Below are 27,944 nucleotides of genomic sequence, written 5' to 3' on the forward strand. Positions count from 1 at the left end.
AAACTGTTCAATAAACATGTAACGTTTGAGCAAGTATATTTTACCTCTTATTAAGCCCTAAGAGGTGTCTGGTTCTAATTTTTTTGCTCCTTTTAGAACATGCGACACTAGATCTCTCATATCATCTTCTTTGAATCCCAGTTGCTAATTCTAGAATGAAAAGGAAAAATATCTTTCAGCATCCTGTTATGCTTATCTCCCAAGTGACACTTGACTCCCTTTATAAAAACCTGTAAGTCTCTATCCAGACTTCTGTATTTCTCATGTCATCCCCAAACCATTCTTACCTCTTCATGGTCATTTTCATGTTGACAATCCCTCATGAGACCAGCATCATTCTTAACTGGTGAACAGAAATTCAGAAAATGTCCTGGATATGGGCCCCTTGCTAAGGCTACCAGAAAGATCGTGGCTACCAGAATGATCGTAGCTACCATCCTGTACTCCCCTTTCTAAGAGCTTTCTTCTTTGTTTTGAATTTAGCCCCCCTTGGGGAGAACAGGTGCTATACTGGGAAAACCAACTGGCCAAAATCTGGGCAAACCACACAGGCCTAGAGTTGAAGGCTCCTTCAATGAACTATGCCCCAGGATCCAGAGCTTGAATAGGCCCTCTCAGGGCTGTAGGCTCAAGCGTGGTCCCACCCACCCCGCACCACAGCTGTGCATCAAAAATAAGAGGGAAACTCAGGCAGGAACCAGAGTGAGGAGACCAGGAGAGGAAATTAAAATCCTTTAGTTGTAGTGTATTAAGTCATTGCAACACTCAAAGGCGGCCATTCATATCATTCAGGAAGCTCTGAATAAATGTTTCAGTAATGAGATGCGCAGAAAGGAGCTTGTCACCCTGTGATAGTCTCTTTGCAAAGAATTTGATTTAAGGTTGGTATCAGAGCATGAACCATGCTGAAATACAATTACAAAAGAAACAGGAATTTCATTAGTGGATTGCAAGGAACAGCTTGGAACTGAGGAGGCTGGTGAGAGCTGATAGGTGTTGGCAGGAAGAAAGAGGGGAAAAGACGATGTAGTGTGTGATGGGAGAAGCCACCCATCCCTCTAGTGCCACACAGGGAAGGAAGATGGCAATGTCAGTTTCAGGAAAAGGAAAGGAGAAGATGACTTCCTCTTTTGGGTTGAGAAATGACAACTCTCTTGATATGTACTTTTTACCTAAAAAAAAAAAAAGAAAATTAAGCTTTATTCATATTTGTTTGGTAGATTTACAGCAGCTAATTAAGTAAACTGCTTAGAAAAGTGACTAGCACGTAAGTAAGTATTATAGATGGGTTTGCTATGACTTTATAAATCACATGTGTGTGTTTATGTATGTATGAGATGATGGCTCAAAATTATTTTTAATTATAGATAACATACAATTAAAAATGTTGACACTCTTGTTAAGCAATTAGTGATTTAGAGGGACAAGGGGAGAGAAAGAGGGAAAGAAGAATGAAAGAATGAATAAAAAGAAGAGCTCTCATTGGGAATAGGATATCTATAGGTGCACAGTGTTTGCTCAGAAGAACTTCTTACTCTTCTGTCTTCACCTGGCAAACCTTCTCAAATGTGATCTCTACAGAGCAGAGTTCAGCTTTTGATTATTCTAATCTAAAGTGGTCAGGGAATTTCTATTCCCTTGGAAAGCATGAGTGGCAGGTGCTTTCCTTTAGGAACAGAAGGCATAATCTGAGTCTCATTTTTGTCCCTTATCTCAGGTGATGGCTATAGGGACAGGTAAACCAAAGCTTTAACTGTTTAACTCATCAGGATGAGTGCCATCTTTCAACACACAACTCCTCAGTAGGTCTCTGATGGAATCTCAGAACTGAATAGGATTTCAGGTGCTGGCCAAGATGGAGTAAGCCTACCACTGTTCATCTCTTCCACTGATTACAATAAAAAAAACTCTAGAACACAATAGAAAAACAACCACACAAGGGCTCTGAAAAGTAGACATTAGCATCCAGATTGGGTTGGGAAGTCAAAACTTGATGAACAACCAGTAGATGATTGGGGAAGCTTTTTGGATATTTGCCCTTTATTGTCATCCAGCTTTGACTTGAGTGTACTGCCCCCTTTACCCAGCAATTGTGTAGCTGGGTAGCAATGATGAAAAGCAAAAACAGTAAGAGAAAACACCACATCACAATGTGTGGGATGTGTCTAGAGAAGTGCTCAAAGTGAAATTTAAGGCATTAAATATTTATGGGGGGCAGTTCCAAGATGGCCGAATAGGAACAGCTCCAGACTACAGCTCCCAGCATGAGCGACACAGAAGAGGGATGATTTCTGCATTTCCAACTGAGGTACTGGGTTCATCTCACTGGGGATTGTTGGACAGTGGGTGCAGGACAGTGGGTGCAGCCCACCAAGTGTGAGCCGAAGCAGGGCAAGGCATCGTCTCACTCAGGAAGTGCAAGGGGTCAGGGAATTCCCTTTCCTAGCCAAGGAAAGGTGTGACAGATGGCACCTGGAAAATTAGGTCACTCCCACCATAATACTGCGCTTTTCCAACAGTCTTAGCAAACAGCACACCAGAACAGTATATCCTGTCCCTGGCTCCCAAAGGTCCTATGCCCACAGAGCCTCGCTCATTGCTAGCACAGCAGTCTGAGATCAAACTGCAAGGTGGCAGTGAGGCTTGGGGAGGGGCGCCCACCATTGCTGAGGCTTAAGCAGGTAAACAAAGCGGCCAGAAAGCTCGAACTGGGTGGAGCCCACCACAGCTCAAGGAGGCCTGCCTGTCTCTGTAGACTCCACCTATGGGGGTAGGGCATAGCCAAACAAAAGGCAGCAGAAACCTCTGCAGACTTAAATGTCCATGTCTGACAGCTTGGAAGACAGTAGTGGTTCTCCTAGCACTCAGCTTGAGATCTGAGAATGGACAGACTACCTCCTCAAGTGGGTCCCTGACCTCCGAGTGCATAACTGGGAGGCACCCCCCAGTAGGGGCAGACTGACACCTAACATGGCTGTGTACCCCTCTGAGACAAAACTTCCAGAGGAACGCTCAGGCAGCAACATTTGCTGTTCACCAATATTCGCTGTTCTACAGACTCCACTGCTGATACCCAGGCAAACAGGGTCTGGAGTGGACTTCCTGCAAACTCCAACAGACCTGCAGCTAAAGGTCCTGACTGTAAGAAGGAAAACTAACAAACAGAAAGGACATCCACACCAAAACCCCATCTGTACGTCACCATCATCAAAGACCAAAGGTAGATAAAACCACAAAATGGGGAAAAAACAGAGCAGAAAAACTGAAAATTATAAAAATTAGAGCACCTCTCCTCCTCCAAAGGAATGCAGCTCCTCACCAGCAATGGAACAAAGCTGGATGGAGAATGACTTTGACGAATTGAGAGAAGAAGGCTTCAGACGATCAAACTTCTCTGAGCTAAAGGAGGAAGTTCAAACCCATGGCAAAGAAGTTAAAAACCTTGAAAAAAGATTAGATGAATGGCTAACTAGAATAACCAATGCAGAGAAGTCCTTAAAGGACCTGATGGAGCAGAAAACCATGGCATGAGAACTACATGATGAGTGCACAAGCGTCAGTAGCCGATTTGATCAACTGGAAGAAAGAGTATCAGTGATGGAAGATCAAATGAATGAAATGAAGTGAGAAGAGAAGATTAGAGAAAAAAGAATAAAAAGAAACGAACAAAGCCTCCAAGAAGTATGGGACTATGTGAAAAGACCAAATCTACGTCTGATTGGTGTACCTGAAAGTGACGGGGAGAATGGAACCAAGTTGGAAAACACTGTGCTGGATATTATCCAGGAGAACTTCCCCAATCTAGCAAGGCAGGCCAACATTCAAATTCAGGAAATACAGAAAACGCCACAAAGATACTCCTCGAGAAGAGCAACTCCAAGACACATAATTATCAGATTCAACAAAGTTGAAATGAAGGAAAAAATGTTAAGGGCAGCCAGAGAGAAAGGTCGGGTTACCCACAAAGGGAAGCCCATCAGACTAACAGCTGATCTTTCGGCAGAAATTCTACAAGCCAGAAGAGATTGGGGGCCAATAGTCAACATTCTTAAAGAAAAGAATTTTCAACCCAGAATTTCATATCCAGCCAAACTAAGCTTCATACGTGAAGGAGAAATAAAATACTTTACAGACAAGCTAATGCTGAGAGATTTTGTCACCACCAGGCCTGCCCTACAAGAGCTCCTGAAGGAAGCGCTAAACATGGAAAGGAACAACTGGTACCAGCCGCTGCAAAATCATGCCAAATTGTAAAGACCATCGAGGTAGGAAGAAACTGCATCAACTAATGAGCAAATTAACCAGCTAACATCATCATAACAGGATCAAATTCACACATAACAATATTAACCTTAAATGTAAATGGGCTAAATGCTCCAATTAAAAGACACAGACTGGCAAATTGGATAAAGAGTCAAGACCTATCAGTGTGCTGTATTTAGGAAACCCATCTCACATGCAGAGACACATATAGGCTCAAAATAAAGGGATGGAGGAAGATCTACCAAGCAAACAGAAAACAAAAAAAGGCAGGGGTTGCAATCCTAGTCTCTGATAAAACAGACTTTAAACCAACAAAGATCAAAAGAGACAAGGCCATTACAAAATGGTAAAGGGATCAATTCAACAAGAAGAGCTAACTATCCTAAATATATATGCACCAAATACAGGAGCACCCAGATTCATAAAGCAAGTCCTTAGAGACCTAGAAAGAGACTTAGACTCCCACACAATAATAATGGGAGACTTCAACACTCCACTGTCAACATTGGACAGATCAATGAGACAGAAAGTTTACAAGGATATCCAGGAATTGAACTCAGCTCTGCACCAAGTGGACCAAATAGACATCTACAGAACTCTCCACCCCGAATCAACAGAATATACATTCTTCTCAGCACCACACCACACCTATTCCAAAATTGACCACATACGTGGAAGTAAAGCTCTCCTCAGCAAATGTAAAAGAACAGAAATTATAACAAACTGTCTCTGAGACCACAGTGCTATCAAACTAGAACTCAGGATTAAGAAAATCACTCACAACTGCTCAACCACATGAAAACTGAACAACCTGCTCCTGAATGACTACTGGGTACATAATGAAACAAAGGCAGAAATAAAGATGTTCTTTGAAACAAACGAGAACAAAGACACGACATACCAGAATCTCTGGGACACATTTAAAGCAGTGCGTGATGGAAATTTATAGCACTAAATGCCCACAAGAGAAAGCAGGAAATATCTAAAATTGACACCCTAACATCACAATGAAAAGAACTAGAGAAGCAAGAGCAAACACATTCAAAAGCTAGCAGAAGGCAAGAAATAACTAAGATCAGAGTAGAACTGAAGGAGATAGACATGGAAAAAACCCTTCAAAAACTCAGTGAATCCAGGAGCTGATTTTCTAAAAAGATCAACAAATTTGATAGACTGTTGCAAGACTAATAAAGAAGAAATGAGAGAAGAATCAAATAGACGCAATAAAAAATGATAAAGGGGATATCACCACTGATCCCACAGAAATACAAACTACCATCAGAGAATACTATAAACAACTCTACGCAAATAAACTAGAAAATATAGAAGAAATGGATAAATTCCTCAAAACATACACCCTCCCAAGACTAAACCAGGAAGAAGTTGAATCTCTGAATAGACCAATAACAGGCTCTGAAATTGAGGCAATAAATAACAGCTTACCGGCCAAAAAAATCCAGGACCAGATGGGTTCACAGCCGAATTCTACCAGAGGTACAAGGAGGAACTGGTACCATTCCTTCTGAAACTATTCCAATCAATAGAAAAAGAGGGAGTCCTCCCTAACTCATTTGATGAGGCCAGCATCATCCTGATACCAAAGCCTGGCAGAGACACAACAAAAAAAGAGAATTTTAAGCCAATATCACTGATGAACATCGATGCAAAAATCCTCAATAAAATACTGGCAAACTGAATCCAGCAACACATCAAAAAGCTTATCCACCATGATCAAGTGGGCTTCATCCCTGGGATGCAAGGCTGGTTCAACATATGCAAATCAATAAATGTAATCCAGCATATAAACAGAACCAATGACAAAAACCACATGATTATCTCAATAGATGTAGAAAAGGCCTTGACAAAATTCAACAGCGCTTCATGCTAAAAACTCTCAATAAATTAGGTATTGATGGGATGTATCTCAAAATAACAAGAGCTACTTATGACAAACCCACAGCCAATATCATACTGAATGAGGAAAAACTGGAAGCATTCCCTTTGAAAACTGGCACAAGACAGGGATGCCCTCACTCACCACTCCTATTCAACATAGTGTTGGAAGTTCTGGCCAGGGCAATCAGGCAGGAGAAAGAAATAAAAGGTATTCGATTAAGAAAAGAGGAAGTCAAATTGTCCCTGTTTGCAGATGACATGGTTGTATACCTAGAAAACCCTATCGTCTCAGCCCAAAATATCCTTAAGCTGATAAGCAACTTCAGCAAATTCTCATGATACAAAATCAATGTGCAAAAGTCACAAGCATTCTTATACACCAATAACAGACAAACAGAGAGCCAAATCATGAGTGAACTCCCATTCACAATTGCTTCAAAGAGAATAAAATACCTAGGTATCCAACTTACAAGGGATGTGAAGGACCTCTTCAAGAACTACAAACCACTGCTCAACGAAATAAAAAAGGATACAAACAAATGGAAGAACATTACCTTGGGCAGTATGGTAATTTTCACGATATTGATTCTTCCTACCCATGAGCATGGAATGTTCTTCCATTTGTTTGTATCCTCTTTTATTTCTTTTATTTCATTGAGCAGTGGTTTGTAGTTCTCCTTGAAGAGGTCCTTCACGTCCCTTGTAAGTTGGATTCCTAAGTATTTTATTCTCTTTGAAGAAATTGTGAATGGGAGTTCACTCATGATTTGGCTCTCTGTTTGTCTGTTACTGATGTATAAGAATGCTTGTGACTTTTGTATATTGATTTTGTATCCTGAGACTTTGCTGAAGTTGCTTATCAGCTTAAGGAGATTTTGAGCTGAGACAATGGGGTTTTCTAGATATACAATCATGTCATCTGCAAACAGGGGCAATTTGACTTCCTCTTTTCCTAATTGAATACGCTTTATTTCCTTCTCCTGCCTAATTGCCCTGGCCAGAACTTCCAACACTATGTTAAATAGGAGTGGTGAGAGAGGGCATCCCTGTCTTGTGCCAGTTTTCAAAGGGAATGCTTCCAGTTTTTGCCCATTCTGTATGATATTGGCTGTGGGTTTGTCATAGATAGCTCTTATTATTTTGAGATACGTCCCATCAATACCTAATTTATTGAGAATTTTTAGCATGAAGAGCTGTTGAATTTTGTCAAAGGCCTTTTCTGCATCTATTGAGATAATCATGTGGTTTTTGTCTTTGGTTCTGTTTATATGCTGGATTACATTTATTGATTTGTGTATATTGAACCAGCCTTGCATCCGAGGGATGAAGACCACTTGATCATGGTGGATAAGCTTTTTGATGTGTGCTGCTGGATTCGGTTTGCCAGTATTTTATTGAGGATTTTTGCATCAATGTTCGTCAAGGATATTGGTCTAAAATTCTCTTTTTTCACTGTGTCTCTGCCCGGCTTTGGTATCAGGATGATACTGGTCTCATAAAATGAGTTAGGGAGGATTCCCTCTTTTTCTATTGATTGGAATAGTTTCAGAAGGAATGGTACCAGTTCCTCCTTGTACCTCTGGTAGAATTCGGCTGTGAATCCATCTGGTCCTGGACTCTTTTTGGTTGGTAAGCTATTGATTATTCCCAGAATTTCAGATCCTGTTATTGGTCTATTGAGAGATTCAACTTCTTCCTGGCTTAGTCTTGGGAGAGTGTATGTGTCAAGGAATTTATCCATTTCTTCTAGATTTTCTAGTTTATTTGCATAGAGTTGTTTGTAGTATTTTCTGATGGTAGTTTGTATTTCTGTGGGATTGGTGGTGATATCCCCTTTATCATTTTTTATTGCATCTATTTGATTCTTCTCTCTTTTTTTCATTATTAGTCTTGCTGGTGGTCTATCAATTTTGTTGATCCTTTCAAAAAACCAGTTCCTGGATTCATTAATTTTTTGAAGGGTTTTTTTGTCTCTATTTCCTTCAGTTCTGCTCTGATTTTAGTTATTTCTTGCCTTCTGCTAGCTTTTGAATGTGTTTGCTCTTGCTTTTCTAGTTCTTTTACTTGTGATGTTAGGGTGTCAATTCAATGCCACCCCCATCAAGCTACCAATGACTTTCTTTACAGAATTGGAAAAAACTACTTTAAAGTTCATATGGAACCAAAAAAGAGCCCGCATCGCCAAGTCAATCCTAAGCCAAAAGAACAAAGCTGGAGGCATCATGCTACCTGACTTCAAACTATACTACAAGGCTACAGTAACCAAAGCAGCATGGTACTGGTACCTAAACAGAGATATAGATCAATGGAACAGAACAGAGCCTTCAGAAATAATGCTGCATATCTACAACTACCTGATCTTTGACAAACCTCACAAAAACAAGAAATGGGGAAAGGATTCTCTATTTAATAAATGGTGCTGGGAAAACTGGCTAGCCACATGTAGAAAGCTGAAACTGGATCCCTTCCTTACACCTTATACAAAAATTAATTCAAGATGGATTAAAGACTTAAATGTTAGATCTAACACCATAAAAACTCTAGAAGAAAACCTAGGCATTACCATTCAGGACATAGGCATGAGCAAGGACTTCATGTCTAAAACACCAAAAGCAATGGCAACAAAAGCCAAAATTGACACATGGGATCTAATTAAACTAAAGAGCTTCTGCACAGCAAAAGAAACTACCATCAGAGTGAACAGGCGACATACAAAATGGGAGAAAATTTTTGCAACCTACTCATCTGACAAAGGGCTAATATCCAGAATCTACAATGAACTCAAACCAATTTACAAGAAAAAAACAAACAATCCCATCAAAAAGTGGGTGAAGGATATGAACAGACATTTCTCAAAAGAAGACATTTATGCAGCCAAAAGACATGTGAAAAAATGCTCATCATCACTGGCCATCAGAGAAATGCAAATTAAAACTACAATGAGATACCATCTCACATCAGTTACAATGGCGATCATTAAAAAGTCATGAAACAACAGGTGCTGGAGAGGATGTGGAGAAATAGGAACACTTTTACACTGTTGGTGGGACTGTAAACTAGTTCAACCATTGTGGAAGTCAGTGTGGTGATTCCTCAGGGATCTAGAACTAGAAATGCCATTTGACCCAGCCATCTCACTACTGGGTATATACCCAAAGGACTATAAATCATGCTGCTATAAAGACACATGCACATATATGTTTACTGCGGCACTATTCACAATAGCAAAGACTTGGAACCAAGCCAAATGTCCAACAATGATAGACTGGATTAAGAAAATGTGGCACATATATACCATGGAATACTATGCAGCCATAAAAAATGATGAGTTCATGTCCTTTGTAGGGACATGGATGAAATTGGAAACCATCATTCTCAGTAAACTATCGCAAGGACAAAAAACCAAACACCGCATGTTCTCACTCATAGATGGGAATTGAACAATGAGAACACATGGACACAGGAAGGGGAACATCACACTCTGGGGACTGTTGTGGGGTGGGGGGAGGGAGGAGGGATAGCATTAGGAGATATACCTAATGCTAAATGATGAGTTAATGTGTGCAGCACACCAGCATGGCACATGTATACATATGTAACAAACCTGCACATTGTGTACATGTACCCTAAAACGTAAAGTATAATAATAATTAAAAAAAACACAAAAAACAGAAAAACATTCCATGCTCATGGGTAGGAAGAATCAATATTGTGAAAATGGCCATACTGCCCAAGGTAATTTACAGATTCAATGTAATCCCCATCAAGCTACCAATGACTTTCTTCACCGAATTGGAAAAAACTACTTTAAAGTTCATATGGAACCAAAAAAGAGCCCGCAATGCCAAGTCAATCCTTAGCCAAAAGAACAAAGCTGGAGGCATCACGCTACCTGACTTCAAACTATACTACAAGGCTACAGTAACCAAAGCAGCATGGTACTGGTACCAAAACAGATATAGAACAATGGAACAGAACAGAGCCCTCAGAAATAATGCCACACATCTTCAACTATCTGATCTTTGACAAACCTGACAAAAACAAGAAATGGTGAAAGGATTCCCCATTTAATAAATGGTGCTGGGAAAACTGGCTAGCCATATGTAGAAAGCTGAAACTGGATCCCTTCCTTACGCCTTATACAAAAATTAATTCCAGATGGATTAAAGACTTACATGTTAGACCTAAAACCATAAAAACCCTAGAAGAAAACCTAGGCAATACCATTCAGGACATAGGCATGGGCAAGGGCTTCATGTCTAAAACACCAAAAGCAATGGCAACAAAACCAACATAGAAAAATGGGATCTGATTAAACTAAAGAGCTTCTGCACAGCAAAAGAAACTACCATCAGAGTGAACAGGCAACCACAAAATGGGAGAAAATCCTTGCAATCTACTCATCTGACAAAGGGCTAATAATCAGAATCTACAAAGAACTCAAACAAATTTACAAGAAAAAAACAAACAACCCCAACAAAAAGTGGGCAAAGGATATGAACAGAAACTTCTCAAAAGAAGACATTTATGCAGCCAAAAGACATGTGAAAAAATGCTCATCATCACTGGCCATCAGAGAAATGCAAATCAAAACCACAATGAGATAACATCTCACACCAGTTACAATGGTGATCATTAAAATGTCAGGAAACAACAGGTGCTGGAGAGGATGTGGAGAAACAGGAACACTTTTACACTGTTGGTGGGACTGTAAACTAGTTCAACCATTGTGGAAGTCAGTGTGGTGACTTCTCAGGAATCTAGAACTAGAAATACCATTTGACCCAGCCATCCCATTACTGGGTATATACCCAAAGGATTATAAAGCGTGCTGCTATAAAGACACATGCACACGTATGTTTATTGTGGCACTATTCACAATAGCAAAGACTTGGAACCAAGCCAAATGTCCAACAATGATAGACTGGATTAAGAAAATGTGGCACATATACACCATGGAATACTATGCAGCTATAAAAAATGATGAGTTCCTGTCCTTTGTAGGGACATGGATGAAGCTGGAAACCATCATTCTCCGCAAAGTATTGCAAGGACAAAAAACCAAACAGTGCATGTTCTCACTCATAGGTGGGAATTGAACAATGAGAACACATGGACACAGGAAGGGGAACATCACACACTGGGGACTGTTGTGGGGTGGGGGGAGGGGGGAGGGATAGCATTAGGAGATATACCTAATGTTAAATGATGAGTTAATGGGTGTAGCACACCAACATGGCAAATGTATACATGTGTAACAAACCTGCATATTGGGCACATGTACCCTAAAACTTAAAGTATAATAATAAAAAAAAGCATTAAATATTTATATAGAAAAGGGTCTTAAATGATATAAGTATCTACTTTAAGAAACCACAGGCCAGGTGCGGTCGCTCATGCCTGTAATCCCAGCACTTTGGGAGGCCAAGGCGGGAGGATCACAAGGTCAGGAGATCGAGACCATTCTGGCTAACATGTGAAACCCCATCTGTACTAGAAAATACAAAAATTAGTCAGGCATGGTGGCAGGTGCCGGTATTCCCAGCTACTCAAGAGGCTGAGGCAAGAGAATGGTGTGAACTCAGGAGGCAGACCTTGCAGTGAGCTGAGATCATGCCACTGCACTCCAGCCTGAGCGACAGAGCATGACTCTGTCTCAAAAAAAAAAAAAAAAAAAAAAAAGAAACCACAAAAAAGAACATTTTGAATGCAAAGCAAGCAACAGAAAGAAAATCATCATAAAGATAAAAGCAGATATCAGGCTGGACATGGTGGCTCAGGCCTGTAATCCCAGCAATTTTGGAGGCTGTGGCAGGTAGATTCACCTGAGGTCAGGAGTTTAAGACTAGCCTGGCCAACATGGTGAAACTCCCTCTCTACAAAAATACAAAAATTAGCTGGGTATGGTGGCGGGTGCCTGTAATCCCAGCTACTCAGGAGGCTTAAGCAGGAGAATTGCTTGAACCCAGGAGGCAGAAGTTTCAGTGAGCTGCGATCCTACCATTGCACTCCAGCCTGGGTGACAAGAGTGAAACTCCATCTAAAAAAAATAAAAAAGGCAGAATTCAATGAGAGAAACTTGAATCAATGAAACCAAATACTAGTTTTCTAAAAAGATCAATAAAATGAGTAATCTTTTAGCCACATTGACCGAGAAAAAAGAGAAAACACAAATTACCAATATCAGGAGTGAAAGTGGGGAGGACATCACTACAGATCCCACATACACCAAAAAGGTAATAAGACCATAGGGGGATTTTGTCAAGATGATCAAATAGGAACAGCTCTGGTCTGCAGCTTCCAGCAAGACCAATGCAGAAAGTGGGTGATTTCTGCATTTCCAACTAAAGTATTCAGTTCATCTCACTGGGACTGGTTAGACAGTGGGTGCAGCCCATGGAGGGCAAGCAGAAGCAGGGTGGGGCTTTGCCTCACCCGAGAAGTGCAAGGGGTTGTGAAACTCCCTCTACTGGCCAAGGGAAGCCATGGGGGACTGTGTCGTGAGGGACGGTGCTATCTGGCCCAGACACTACGCTTTTCCCACAGTTTTTGCAACCCACAGACCAGGAGATTCACTCGGGTGCCTACATCACCAGGGCCCTGGGTTTCAAGCACAAAACTGGGTGGCCGTTTGAGCAGACACCAAGCTAGCTGCAGGAGTTTTTTTTTTTTTTTCCATACCCCCAGTGGTGCCTGGAACCCCAATGAGACAGAACCATTCACTCCCCTGGAAAGGAGGCTGAAGCCAGGGAGCCAAGTGGTCTTGCTCAGCGGGTTCCACCCCCACAGAGCCCAGCGAGCTAAGATCCACTGGCTTGAAATTCTAACTGCCAGCTCAGCAGTCTGAAGTTGACCTGAGACACTCTAGCTTGGTGGGGGAAGAAGCCATTGCTGACATTTGAGTGGCTGTTTTCCCCTCACAGTGTAAACAAAGCCATCAGAAAGTTCACACTGGGTGGAGCCCACCACAGCTCTGCAAAGCCACTGTAGCCAGACTGCCTCTCTAGATTCCTCCTCTCTGGGCAGGGCATTTCTGAAAGAAAGGCAGAAACCCCAGTCAGGGGCTTATAGATAAAACTCTCATCTCCCTCGGACAGAGCACCTGGGGGAAGAGGCAGCTGTGTGCACAGCTTCAGCAGATTTAAATGTTCCTGCCTGCCAGCTCTGAAGAGAACAGTGATCAAGCTCTGCTAACAGACAGACTGCCTCCTCAAGTGAGTCCCTGACCCCCATGCCTCCTGACTGGGAGATACCTCCCAGCAGGGGTCAAGAGACACATCATGCAGGAGAGCTCCGGCTGGCATCTGGCAGGTGCCACTCTGGGATGAATCTTCCAGAGGAAAGAGCAGGCAGCAATCTTTGCTGTTCTGCAGCCTCTGCTGGTGATAACCAGGCAAACTGGGTCTGGAGTCCACCTCCAACAAACTCCAGCAGACCTTTTGAAGAGGGGCCTGACTGTTAGAAGGAAAACTAACAGAAAGCAATAGCATAAACATCAACAAAAAGGACACCCATGCAAAAACCCCATCCAAAGGTCCTCAGCATCAAAGACCAAAGGTAGATAAATCCATGAAGATGAGGAAAAACCAGCCCAAAAAGGCTGAAAATTCCAACCAGGATGCCTCTTCTCCCCCAAAGGATCACAACTCTTCACCAGCAAAAGAACAAAACTGGACTAAGAATGAGTTTGACGAATTGACAGAAGTAGGCTTTAGAAGGTGGGTAATTACTCCTCTGAGCTAAAGGAGCATGATCTAACCCAATTAAAGGAAGTTAAGAGCCTTGATAAAAGGATAAAGGAATTGTTAACTAGAATAACCAGTTTAGAGAAGTACATAAATGACTTGATGGAGCTGAAAAACACAGCAGAGAACTTAGTGAAGCATATAAAAGTATCAATAGCCGAATCAATCAAACAGAAGAAAGGATATCAGAGATTGAAGATCAACTTAATGAAATAAAGCATGAAGACAAGATTAGAGAAAAAAGAATGAAAAAGAACGAACAAAGCCTTCAAGACAGATAAGACTATGTGAAAAGACCAAATCTATGGTTGATTGGCATACCTGAAAGTGACAGGGAGAATGGAACCAAGTTGGAAAACACACTTCAGGATATCATCCAGGAGAACTTCCCAATCTAGCAAGAAAGGCTAACATTCAAATTCAGGAAATACAGAGACCACCACCAAGATACTCCTCGAGAAGAGCGACCCCAAGACACACAATCATCAAAATCACCAAAGTTGAAGAAAAAATATTAAGGACAGCCAGAGAGAAAGTTCAGGTTACCCACAAAAAGAAGCCCATCAGACTAACAGCGGATCTATTTGCAGAAACCCTAAAAGCCAGAAGAGAGTGGGGCCAATATTCAACATTCTTAAAGAAAAGAATTTTCAGCCCAAAATTTCATATCCAGCTAAACTAAGTTTCATAAGTAAAGGAGAAATAAAATCCTTTTCAGACAAGCAAATGCTGAGAGATTTTGTCACCACCAGGTCTGCTTTATAAGAGCTACTAAAGGAAGCACTAAATATGGAAAGGAAAACCCAGTACCAGCCACTGCAAAAACATACCAAATTGTAAAGACCATCGACACTATGAAGAAACTGCATCAACTAATGGGCAAAATAACCAGCTAGCATCATAATAACAAGATCAAATTCACACAGAACAATATTAACGTTAAATGTAAACGGGCTAAATGCCCCTAATTAAAAGACACAGACTGGCAAATTTGAAAAGAGTCAAGACTCATTGGTGTGCTGTATTCAGGAGACCCATCTCACATAAAAAGACACATATAGGCTCAAAATAAAGGGATGGAGGAATATTTACCAAGCAAATGGAAAGCAAAAAAAGCAGGGGTTGCAATCCTAGTCTCTGATAAAACAAACTTTAAACCAACAAAGATCAAAAAAGACAAAGAAGGGCATTACATAATGGTAAAGGGATCAATGCAACAAAAATAGTTAACTATTCTCAATATATATGCACCCAATACAGGAGCACCCAGATTCATAAAGCAAGTTCTTAGGGACCTACAAAGAGACTTAGACTCCCACACAATAATAGTGGGAGACTTTAACACCCCACTGTTAATATTAAACAGATCAATGAGACAGAAAATTAACAAGTATATTCAGGACTTGAACTCAACTCTGGACCAAGAAGATCTAATAGACATCTACAGAACTCTCCACCCCAAGTCAACAGAATATACATTCTTCTCAGCACCACATCACACTTATTCTAAAATTGACCACATAATTGGAAGTAAAACACTCCCCAGCAAATGCAAAATCATGGATATCATAACAAACAGTGTATCAGAGCACCGTGCAATCAAATTCAAACTCACTCAAAACTGCAAAACTACATGGAAACTGAAGAGTCTGCTCCTGAATGACTACTGGGTAAACAACAAAATTAAGGCAGAAATAAATAAGTTCTTTGGAACCAATAAGTACAAAGACACAACATACCAGAATCTCTGGGACACAGCTAAAGCAGTGTTTAGAGGGAAATTTATAGCACTAAATGCCCACATGGGAAACCAGGAAAGATGTAAAGTTGACACCCTAACATCACAATTAGAAAAACTAGAGAAGCAAGAAAAAAGAAATTCAAAAACTAGCAGAAGAGAAGAAATAACTAGGATCAGAGCAGAACTGAAGGAGATAAGACACAAAAACCCTCCAAAAATCAATGAATCCAGGAGGTGTTTTTTTGAAAACATTAATAAAATAGATATACCACTAGCCAGACTAATAAAGGAGAAAAGAGAGAAGAATCAAATAGACACAATAAAAAATGATGGCCAGGCTCAGTGATTCATGTCTGTAATCCCAGCACTTTAGGAGGCTGAGGCGGGTGAATCACGAGGTTGGGAGTTTGAGACCAGCCTGGCTAACATGGTGAAACCTCATTCCACTAAAAGTACAAGAAATTAGCTGGGCGTGGTGGCAGGCGCCTGTAATACTAGCTACTCAGGAGGGTGAGGCAGGAGAATTTCTTGAACTGGGGAGGCAGAGGTAGCAGTGAACCGAGATCATGCCACTGCACTTCAGCCCAGGCAAAAGTGCAAGAATCCATCTCAAAAAGAAAAAAAAAAATGATAAAGGGGATATCACCACTCTTCCCACAGAAATACAAACTACCATCAGAGAATACTGTAAAAACCTTTACACAAATAAACTAGAAAATCTAGAAGAAATGAATAAATTCCTGGACACATACACACTCCCAAGACTAAACCAGGAAGAAGTTGAATCCCTGAGTATACCAACAACAAGTTCTGAAATTGAAGCAGTAATTAATAGCCTACCAACTAAAAAAAAGCCCAAGACAAGATGGACTCACAGCCAAATTCTACCAGAGGTACAAAGAGGAGCTGGTACCATTCCTTCTGAAACTATTCCAAACAATAGAAAAAGAGGAACTCCTCCCTAACTCATTTTATGAGGCCAGCATCATCCTGATACCAAAACCTGGCAGAGATACAACAACAACAAAAAAAGAAAATTTCAGGCCAATATCCCTGACGAACATCAATGCAAAGATCCTCAATAAAATACTAGGAAACCAAATCCAGCAGCACATCAAAAAGCTTATCCACCACAATCAAGTCAGCTTCATCCCTGGGATGCAAGACTGGTTCAACAAATGCAAATCAATAAATGTAATCCATCACATAAACAGAACCAAGAACAAAAACCACATGATTATCTCAATACCTGCAGAAAAGGTCTTTGATATAATTCAACATCCCTTCATACTAAAAACTCTCAATAAACTCTAGGTATTGATGGAACAGATCTCAAAATAATAAGAGCTATTTATGACAAACCCAGAGCCAATATCATATTGAATGTGCAAAAACTGGAAGTATTCTCTTCGAAAACCGGCACATGACAAGGATGCCCTCTTTCACCACTCCTATTCTACATAGTATTGGAAGTTCTGTCTGGAGCAATCAGTCAAGAGAAAGAAATAAAGCGTATTCAGGTAGGAAGAGAGGAAGTCAAATTGTCTCTCTTTGCAGATGACATCATTGTATATTTAGAAAACCCCATTTTCTCAGCCCCAAATCTCCTTAAGCTGATAAGCAACTTCAGCAAATTCTCATGATACAAAATCGATGTGCACTACTGGTGCCAAAACAGAGATACAGACCAATGGAACAGAACAGAGCCCTCAGAAATAATACCACACATCTACAACTATCTGATCTTTGACAAACCTGAAAAAAACAAGAAATGGGGAAAAGATTTCCTATTTAATGAATGGTGCTGGGAAAACTGGCTAGCCATATGTAGAAAGCTGAAACTGGATCCCTTCATTACACCTTATACAAAAATTGATTCAAGATGGATTAAATACTTACATGTTAGACCTAACACCATAAAAACCCTACAAGAAAACCTAGGTAATACCATTCAGGACATAGGCATGGGCAAGGACTTCATGTCTAAAACACCAAAAGCAATGGCAACAAAAGCCAAAATTGACAAATGGGATCTAATTAAACTAAAGAGCTTCTGCACAGCAAAAGAAACTACCATCAGAGTGAACAGGCAACCTACAGAGTGGGAGAAAATTTTTGCAATCTACTCATCTGACAAAGGGCTAATATCCAGAATCTACAAAGAACTCCAACAAATTTAGAAGAAAAAAACAAACAACCCCATCAAAAAGTGGGCAAAGGATATGAACAGACACTTCTCAAAAGAAGACATTTATGCAGCCAAAAGACACGTGAAAAAATGCTCATCATCACTGGCCATCAGAGAAATGCAAATCAAAACCACAATGAGATACCATCTCACACCAGTTACAATGGCGATCATTAAAAAGTCATGAAACAATAGGAGAGGATGTGTTGAAATAGGAACACTTTTACACCATTGATGGGACTGTAAACTAGTTCAACCACTGTGGAAGTCAGTGTGGTGATTCCTCAGGGATCTAGAACTAGAAATACCATTTGACCCAGCCATCCCATTACTGGGTATATACCCAAACGATTATAAATCATGCTGCTATAAAGACACATGCACACGTATGTTTATTGTGGCACTATTCACAATAGCAAAGACTTGGAACCAAGCCAAATGTCCAACAATGATAGACTGGATTAAGAAAAGGTGGCACATATACACCATGGAATACTATGCAGCCATAAAAAATGATGAGTTCCTGTCCTTTGTAGGGACATGGATGAAGCTGGAAACCATCATTCTCAGCAAACTGTTGCAAGGGCAAAAAACCAAACAGCACGTGTTCTCACTCATAGGTGGGAATTGAACAATGAGAACACATGGACACAGGAAGGGGAACATCACACACTGGGGACTGTTGTGGGGTGGGGGGAGGGGGGAGGGATAGCATTAGGAGATATACCTAATGTTAAATGACGAGTTAATGGGTGCAGCACACCAGCATGGCACATGTATACATATGTAACAAACCTGCATGTTGTGCACACATACCCTAAAACTTAAAGTATAATAAAAAAAAATCAATTTGCAAAAATCACAAGCATTCCTATACACCAATAATAGACAAACAGAGAGCCAAATCATGAGTGATCTCCCATTCACAATTGGAATGTGAAGGGCCTCTTCAAGGAGAACTACAAACCACTGCTCGACAAAATAATGGAGGACACAAACAAATGGAAAAACATTCCATGATCATGGATAGGAAGAATCAATATCACGAAAATGCCATACTGCCCAAGTAATTTATAGATTCAATGCTATCCCCATCAAGCTACCATTGACTTTCTTCACAGAATAAGAAAAAAACTACTTTAAATTTAATATGGGAGCAAAAAAGAGCCCAGATAGGCAGGACAATCTAAGCAAAAAGAACAAAGCTGGAGACATCAAGCTACCTGACTTCAAACCATACTATAAGGCTATGGTAACCAAAACAGCATGGTACTGGTACCAAAACAGATATATAGACCAATGGAACAAAACATAGACTTCAGAAATACCACCACATATCCACAATTATCTGATATTCAACAAACCTAACAAAAACAAGCAACAGGGAAACGATTCCTATTTAATAATTGTTGTTGAGAAAACTGGCTAGCCATATGCAGAAAACTGAAGCTGGACCCCTTCCTTACACCTTATGCAAAAATTAACTCAAGATGGATTAAAGACTTAAATGTAAGACCTAAAATTATAAAAACCCTAGAAGAAAACCTAGGCAATACCATTGAGGACATAGGCATGGACAAAGACTTCATGACTAAAACACCAAAAGCGATGGCAACAAAAGCCAAAATTGACAAATGGGATCTAATTAAACTAAAGAGCTTCTGCAAAGAAAAAGAAACTGTCATCAGAGTGAACAAGCAACCTACAGGATGGAAGAAAATTTTTGCAATCTACTCATCTGACAAAGGGCTAATATTCAGAATCTACAAGAAACTTAAGTAAATTTACAAGAAAAATAACAAACAGCCCCATCAAAAAGTGGGCGAAGGATATGAACAGACACTTCTCAAAGGAAGACATTTATGCAGCCAAGAAACATATGAAAAATAGCTCATCATCACTGGTCATTAGAGAACTGCAAATCGAATCACAATGAGATACCATCTCACGCCAGTTAGAATGGCGATCATTAAAAAGTTAGGAAACAACAGATGCTGGAGAGGATGTGGAGAAATAGGAATGCTTTTACATTGTTGGTGGGAGTGTAAATTATTTCAACTGTTGTGGAAGGCAGTGTGGCGATTCCTTAAGGATGTAGAACCAGAAATACCATTTGACCCAGCAATCCCATTACTGGGTATATACCCAAAGGATTATAAATCATTCTATTATAAAGATGCATGCACATGTATGTTTATTGCTGCACTATTCGCAATAGCAAAGACTTGGAACCAACCCAAATGCCCCTCAGTGATAGACTGGATAAAGAATATGTGGCATATATACACCATGGAATGCTATGCAGCCATAAAAAAGATAAGTTCATGTCTTTTGCAGGGACATGGATGAAGCTGGAAACCATCATTCTCAGCAAACTAACACAGCAACAGAAAACCAAACACCACATGTTCTCACCCATAAGTGGGAGCTGAACAATGAGAACATAAGAACACAGGGAGGGGAACATCATACATTGGTTCCTGTCGGGGGTGGGGCCAAGGGGAGGGATGGCATTAGGAGAAATACCTAATGTAGATGACAGGTTGATGGGTGCAACAAAACACCATTGCACATGTATACCTATGTAACAATCCTGCATATTCTGCACATGTATCCCAGAACTCAAAGTATAATAATGAATGAATTAATTAATTTTAAGAAAGAAAAGACCATAACAACTTTATACCCATAATTTTCATACCTTGAATGAAATGAAATGAATGAAGGTTGTATTTTACACAAAATACATAAAATGAGTTGGGAAGTGTTCCCACCTCTTTGCAATTCTGAGACTATATAGAATTGATGTCTTATTTCTTTTGTAAATACATAAATGTATTTTTGTATTTTTTTTACAAAATACCTGTGTATTTTACCCCAAAAAATGTAAAATACATTTATGTATTTTAAGATTAAGTCAAAATAGACCATAGACCTGAATGTGAAATGTAAAATACTCCAATACTTCACTGATTTTATTTGTTTTTCTCATTTCAGTTTTACTGATTTCTGCTTTTATCTTTCTTATTTTCTTTCTGTCACTTGCTTTGGGTTCAAGTTGCTCTTTTTCTGGTTTCTTAAAGTAGATACTTATATAATTTAAGACCCTTCTTTTATATCAGCATTATACGGACTTCAAAACTAGGCAAAATATTGAAAGAAAAAACCACCTGAAATAACCTACAAAAGAATCATGAAAGTAATAAGTGGGTTTACCAATGTCACAGGACATAAGGCCACTATATAAAAATCAATTGATAAAAATGTTACCAATATTTTTATTTTCTAGGAATGAGTAATTAGAAATCTAATTTTTTAAAGTAAAAGAGTCATGTTTGCAACAGTGCCAAAATAAATGAAATGCGTAAGTACGAGTCGAACAAAATATGTTCAGGGAAACTGCACAGGAAATATATGTGAAAACTATAAAATACTGATGAAAGAAATTGAAGAAAGACCTAAATAAATAGAAAAATAAAAGGCAGGAAGTAATAAGTGACTATTTTCATGAACAAGGAAACAATATTGTTGAGATGTTTTATTGAATCTATAGATCAAAATTCATCTATGGATTCAATAAAATCCTAATTAAAGTCCCAGTAGATGTTTATAAAAATCAACAAGGTGATTCCAAAATTTATAGGAAAGGCAAAGTAACTAGAAGAGCCAAAACAATTTTAGGGGTTGGGGGAAGAACAAAGTTGGAGTACTCACATTACTTTACTTCAAGATTTATTATAAAGCAAAAATAACCAAACAATGTCCTAATGACTGAAGGATATATAAACAAATCAGTGAAACAGAATAGAAAGTCCAAAAATGAAAACACACAAATATGGTCAATTGAATTTTGACAAAAGTGTGTGGACAAATCATTGGAGAAAGCATAATATTTTCAATAAATAGTTCTGCAACTTATGCAAAGGAGGAAGAAGAGGAGGAAGGGGAAGAAGAAGAGGAGGAGGAAGAAGAGGGGCTGCTGGTCACACATTGCAGAAAGATTAAGTCAAAATAGATCACAGACCTGAATGTGAAATATAAAGCTATAACACTTTTAAAAGAAAACATGAAAAAATATCTCTGTGATCTTAGATTAACTAGGCAAAGAATCCTTAGATATGACAAAAAAGCATGATCCATAAAACAAAAAAATGATAAATTGGACTTTCTCAAAATTTTAAAAACCTTTGCTCTGTAAAGGATAAAAAATGATTAAAAAACATATGCCACAGAATAGGAGAAAATATTTGCAAATCACATATCTGACAAAGAACTTGTGTCCAATATATATGTGCAGCTCTCAAACTAAATAGCAAGAAAACAAGCAACCCAGTTGGAAAAAATAAGGAGCAAAATATCTAAACAGGCACATCACAAAAGAAAATATATGTATGGCAAATAAGCACAAGAAAAGATATTGAGCATCATTAATCATTAGAGAAATGCAAATAGAAACCACACTAAGATACCAGTGCATATCTGTTGAACAAGTAAAATAAAATAAACTGAAAATGCCAAGTGCTAGCAAGGATGTGGAGCAATTGAAACTCTCAAATGTTGCTGTTGGGAGTGAAAAATGATACAGCCATATTGAAAAAGAGTTTTTGTTTATTATAAAATTCAACACGTATTTACCATAAGACCCAGGCGTTCCGCTGCTACTCCAGGAAAAATAAAACCTTGTATTCACAAAAAAATCTGTGTGTGAATATTTTTAGCAGCTTTATTCATAATTGACAAAAACCGGAATCAGCCTAATCTTTAACAGGCAAATACATAAACAATTGGTTTATGTACTCTATGTATACATAGCCTAATCTTTAACAGGCAAATACATAAACAATTGGTTTATGTATTCTATGTATACATAGAATACTACTCAGCAATAGAAAGGAATGTAGTACTGTGACATGTAATAACATGGATAAATCCCAAATGCATTATGCTAAGTGAAACAAACCAGACCCAGAAGGCTATGTACTGGAGGTTCAATTCATGACATTCTGGGAGAGACAAGACAATAGGACTCTGACGGAGGGGTTCACGGTAGAAGAACAGCATGAAAGAATTTTGGGAAAAGCTACACAACTGTATGCATTTGTCAAAACTCATAGAGAACTATACAACAAAAAGTGAATTTTACTTTGTGTAAATTTAAAAATAAATTGGAGAAAAAAGAAACTATCTTGTGGACTAGCCCAGCTTGTTCATCCTCTCACACAGCAGATGAGGAAGCTGAGGCCACCAAGGGCACAAGACTTACTCAAGGTCACAGGAAAGCCAGACTGTAATCTCAGACTCCCAAAATGCTTCTTGTTTGTTTGCTTTGTTTTTCTTTGCTTCCGTCTTTTGGCTATAGGAGCCGCCATCATAACACTTCATGAAATCCCATCTCATTTAGAATGGATTTCTCCCTCCCTTACACCTCCTATAGCCTTTGCTCCGCCACTTCTTCCACTTATTATCTCTTCCTGCCTTTTATCAGGGATTTTTTTCTCAGTTTGCCTCCCTTCCTCCACGGGGTGCATTAAAGAGGAAGAAGGCACAAAGGGGAGACATGGTGCGGGGTTGGGGGCAGGGGGTGGGTGGCAGTACCCAGCAATGCCATGTTTCTATTTCCACCAGTAACAATTTACGCTAGATTCCACTGATCCCATTCTTTCCACTCTAACCTAGAAATGACCTGGAGAGAGCCCAGTGGTGAGCTCAAAGATGGTACTACTGAGAGCCTTTTCCAGTTGCTTCTGGAATTCATCAATTCCAACAAATACTTATTGGGCACCCACTGGGCAGTGTGCTCAATGCTGTGGGGATAATGGTAGACAGAAAGACAGGCACAATGCCTCCCACACCCTACTGGGGAATATTAATCTCATGCCCTCAAAAGAGATCAATAGAATAAACTCCAGCTTACAAAAGTACAGGTGAAAAAGAATATTTTCTTTAAAAATTAGCCAACATCACGGCTCTCTTTGGAGGTTAATTAGCAAAAATATTACACATGAACGTAGCTGTTTCATGACTCTTTTCTTTCTAAATTGACTCTGAGAACTAGGAAAGTGCTGTTCCTTCCTTAACTGGTCTCCTAAGGGTGCTCCAGAACTAGATGGGTCTGCCTCAACCATTCTGAGTCCCCACACAGAGACAGGGACAGGCCAGCTAAACCACATGCTGACTCAGTTTCATTCTTTATCACCCAACCAAGTGATACTCTAAGGATATAGTGGGGGCTGCAGCTACCTTAGAGAAAAGCTCTGAGCCAGGATGCCACTCAGACTCAAGTCAGGATCTGTGGGAGGTGGGATAGGAGGGTCAGCCAGACCTTGATTCAAATCCTTCCCACCACTGATCTCCTCAGTGCCTGGGTCCGCTTCCTTAAACTCCCTGCAACTTTAAATTTCGTTCTCTAAGATAGAGATTTAAAAGCAGCAGCGGGGAAACCCTTCTTTCATGGGAATGTGGGACAATTAATTGAGCTTAACATCAATCAGAATTGCAGAATATGTAATATGTACTTGATAAATGTTAGATTTCTCCCTTATACTCCCTGCTTTTTAGATATGGAAGAGCTATCCTTCTCCAAGGTCAAATGGGTCCTAGCCTTCCTTGAGGGGAGGTAGGCCTTGCAGCTCCAAAATTTCTCTTCAATCGAACCAGTTTAGACGTAAACCTACAAATCTCATTTTAACCACTGCAAACCCCATTCCTCCCCCAATCCCTTTTCATCCCAGGTCAAGCCTCAGTGTCCTGCCCTCCTAGGATGCCTAACTATTGCAGCCAGTTATTCACCCATGACCCCATGGGCCAGCATGGGTGTTGTGTGCATGCTGAGGCTTTCCACCCACCTGGAGACAGCTCCAGGCCTGGGGGTAGGCATCACCTTCCAAATTGCATCAAGTTGTATGGTCTCCAGTAGAATAGTTTGCCCACTGGTTCAGTGAGCCTCCAAGTAAATGGAAGTCCAGGCCATCAAAACTCTTAGAACTACATGTGTGATGCTATATTCACTGATCCTTGAATAAATAAGAAAGGCATAGGCCCTGAAGAGTTGTCTCCATCCTGTACCCCAGCCTTAATTGGATCTGATTACACCTTCTTTATCTTCCTACAGGCTTCCTCTGGGCATATCTCTATCAGTGCACTTAATTCTCTAGACCTGGGTCTGTTTACCCATCAGTATCTCATCCAGCAGAATGTGAACCCTTTCATGGCTGGGATGGCATCTTACTCATCCTTATATGCCTAGTTGCCAGCACAGTGCATCTCACAGATACTCAATAAATGTTCATTGAATAAATGGAAAAAGTTCCCTTAAAGGAATGAAAAGAGCCTCCTATAAGCATGCCATCTGAACATTTTCCCTCTGAGCATGCAGGCCTAGCATTTCCTCATGGCATCATAAATGGATGAGGTTCCTGAATATTTCTACAGGATAAACTGGCTGCCTTCTGGGCCTTTTTCTTAAACGCAGACTGCTATCAAGACTGCTAATACCGTTTCCCTGGGTGTACCACAGAGGATGCCAAGCTTTATTAGTTTAAGGTGTTTGCTTCATGTAACAACTTGCTTTTTAATGAGCTTGTTTATCTCACCATCTTGGATGTTAATATTGTTGAGAGGAAAACGTGCTGATTGACTGTTACCAAGCAAAGACCAAAATCTCCAGGGAGAGCATTAAATGCATGCTACGTGCTAACAATTATTCAATAACTGTGCTCTTTTCAAAAGACAAAAGAAAGGAGAGGAAAAGAAGAAAGGGAAAGAATGGTTTTCAGGTGAGCGATAGAAAAATAGTAAGTAGGAAAGTTGCTCACATTTCCTTCTCTGAGCTCCTAGCATGGTCCACGAACTAAATCAATTATTTCAAATTCTGCATTGCAGGTTGAGCCCAGGGGCCTACTGGGCTGCAAGCTCACCTCTGAGCCACCCACTTTACAGGGAAAAAATAAATTCTGAATATATAGGCAAGGAGGAAGGTTGAACAGTCCATCCTATCAATGTTTCCATTTTTAATTTCAGTTTTCACTATTGCAGTCTCCTAATTGAAATACTGTATAGCACTTCCCTCAGAGAATGGTTTCTGTGCTGATAATTCTCTATTTGCTAACTTCCCCTTCCCCATTCCCCACCCTTCTCTGGCCCTGCTTTGTGACCCAGAGGTTGACTCTGTGGACCACAGGCCTAGGCTGCCTTCCTTCTGGCTTTTATTGGAATTGGCCAACAGTCAGCAGCAGGTCAGAGGGTACAGGAGAGAGGTATTCCTCTCCTGTCCCATCCTGCTTCACCATCAAGTCCCCAGGCAGGAGCTGCACGCTTCCAGAGCTACTGCTCCCCTGAGGCCGTTCCACTCCCAGCAAACTCTGACTGAGTTCTAGTAATACTACATCTTCCCCTTGCCCCTGGGGTCTTGGGGAAGTAACTGGCTCCCACTGTGGCTAATGGTGCCTCAGTGGTCTCTTTTATGTTACTTTAACCCTGTCTACATCTCTGTAACCAGTCCTTTCATTCAAGTTTCTTAATTTGAGCCATTTGAAATGAATATCTATATGGCCTACTATTTAATATCTCAAATCAAAAGATGTGGCCCCCTAGTTATTCTGTCGTATCATGTCCCTCTGTAGTGTTTTCATGCTTTGCAAAGTGCTTCCAATTCTACCAACACATTTGATCCCCTCAATAATTCTGTGAGGTAGGCCAGGGAGGTTGTTGTCCCCATTGTACATATAAGAAAATTGAGACTCAAAAGCTAAGGCACTTCTCCAAAGTCAGACAGGAAGCTACTTCTTCCTAGAAAAAAAATGTATTGGAAAAATAACATATCAATGTACTTACCAAAGGAGAGTATACTTTGGAAGGCAAAGTACATGCCTACAGATGCAGTGGCTTGTAAGAATGTCTAAAATAAAGACCTAATTTTTTTTCCAGCTGTGTCTTCAAAGCAAGACCATCAGCTGTGGGATGGTGGCAGAGATTAGAGAGAAAGGAAAAAAGTGTAAAGTAGTCATCTCAGAGAGTGGAAAAGTGAATTTTTTCATTTAGAAAGATGTAGTTGGGTTGTCTGGCCAATGTAAAGTATTCTTTTGAGATTTGTGGTAAAAAATTTAAAGCTATCCAGCAAGCAACAAGTTGTGTATTTTCTTTCCCTTTCTTCCTTTTTTCATTTCTTCCTTATTTTCTTTCTTACTCCTTTCTTTTCCTCCCTTCCCTCCCTCCCTTCCTTCCTTCCTTCTTTCCTCTCTCTTTCTTTTCCAGTGTAGGCATCAAGCAAATGGACTATTGAAACTTTGCCAGCTGTTTACTATAGAGGGTGGAGAGAAAAGTTAAGAATTTTTATGAAGGAGCGGCTATGATACTAGAATATGGAATCCAGGTGAAAAGGAACTGATGGATGATAAGATGAGGGGAAGGATGGTGGAAAAACTAATAGGGCCTATGGGTTAGTGATCTTAATGGGATAAGAGGTAACACTTGAGTAAATTAGTTGAAAGGACTGACTTTGTGCTTGAAATCAAGATTCTGAATGGCCTTGTTAATCTCAATGTCTCATTCTTGTTTTTATTCTGAGCATCCAGCCAGTGCTTAGCATATAGCCAGCAGCACCAGAATGAACTTTGCAAAAGTAGATGAATTGTCAGAGTCTCAGGAGAAACTGAGACGTGAAAGGCAAAAGACATTTTGTCTCTACTGCTTATTTATTTAATAAGCACATCACCAACCTGCCCTTCTTTCCTCCATGCCTCTCTTTTCTCCCTCCCCCACCCCTCTCTCTCACATGTACTATACTCAGGCAACACTGATTTGTTCCCTATTTCCAGTGCCTTGTCTGAACCCTCCTCCTTCCCCTTTCCCCCAGCTCTGCCTCCTGCAATGTCCCCTATCATCTCCTCAGCAAAACTTTTCTGAAGTGCTTTAGCCAAAATACCACTCATTTACTCTCATACCCACTGCATATCATTGATGCATTTTATGGCACTTTCTTCATTTTACCTTAATGACTGACATTAGTTGTCTTTGCCACTTGACCATAAGCTCCTTGGAGTGTGTTTTCTAGTCTGATTCAGTTTTGTGTGGCCCACTGTCTAGCACATTGCCAAAACTCCATAAACCTTTG

At 40.0% G+C, this 27,944-nt stretch overlaps 2 long non-coding RNA genes across 4 annotated transcripts in view; one reads left to right on the forward strand and one right to left on the reverse strand.

Moving 5' to 3' along the window:
* The window catches only part of LOC129048958 (uncharacterized), a 66,665-nt gene that overhangs the window by 31,405 nt on the left and 7,316 nt on the right, over positions 1–27,944 (forward strand). The gene's annotated exons all lie outside the window — the stretch shown is intronic.
* LOC129048959 (uncharacterized) lies at positions 20–27,944 on the reverse strand. 2 transcript variants are annotated; one of them, XR_010138785.1, is made up of 3 exons: positions 27,821–27,911; positions 288–343; positions 20–150 (listed from the first exon to the last, which is right to left on the reverse strand). It is a non-coding gene; the product is annotated as an uncharacterized LOC129048959 (long non-coding RNA). The 2 variants fall into 2 exon arrangements; XR_008511677.1 differs by lacking the exons at positions 20–150; positions 288–343 and adding exons at positions 727–1,172; positions 12,161–12,199 and having other exon boundaries at positions 27,821–27,944.

Source organism: Pongo abelii, chromosome 1, assembly GCF_028885655.2.
Source record: "Pongo abelii isolate AG06213 chromosome 1, NHGRI_mPonAbe1-v2.0_pri, whole genome shotgun sequence".
NCBI lineage: Eukaryota > Metazoa > Chordata > Mammalia > Primates > Hominidae > Pongo > Pongo abelii.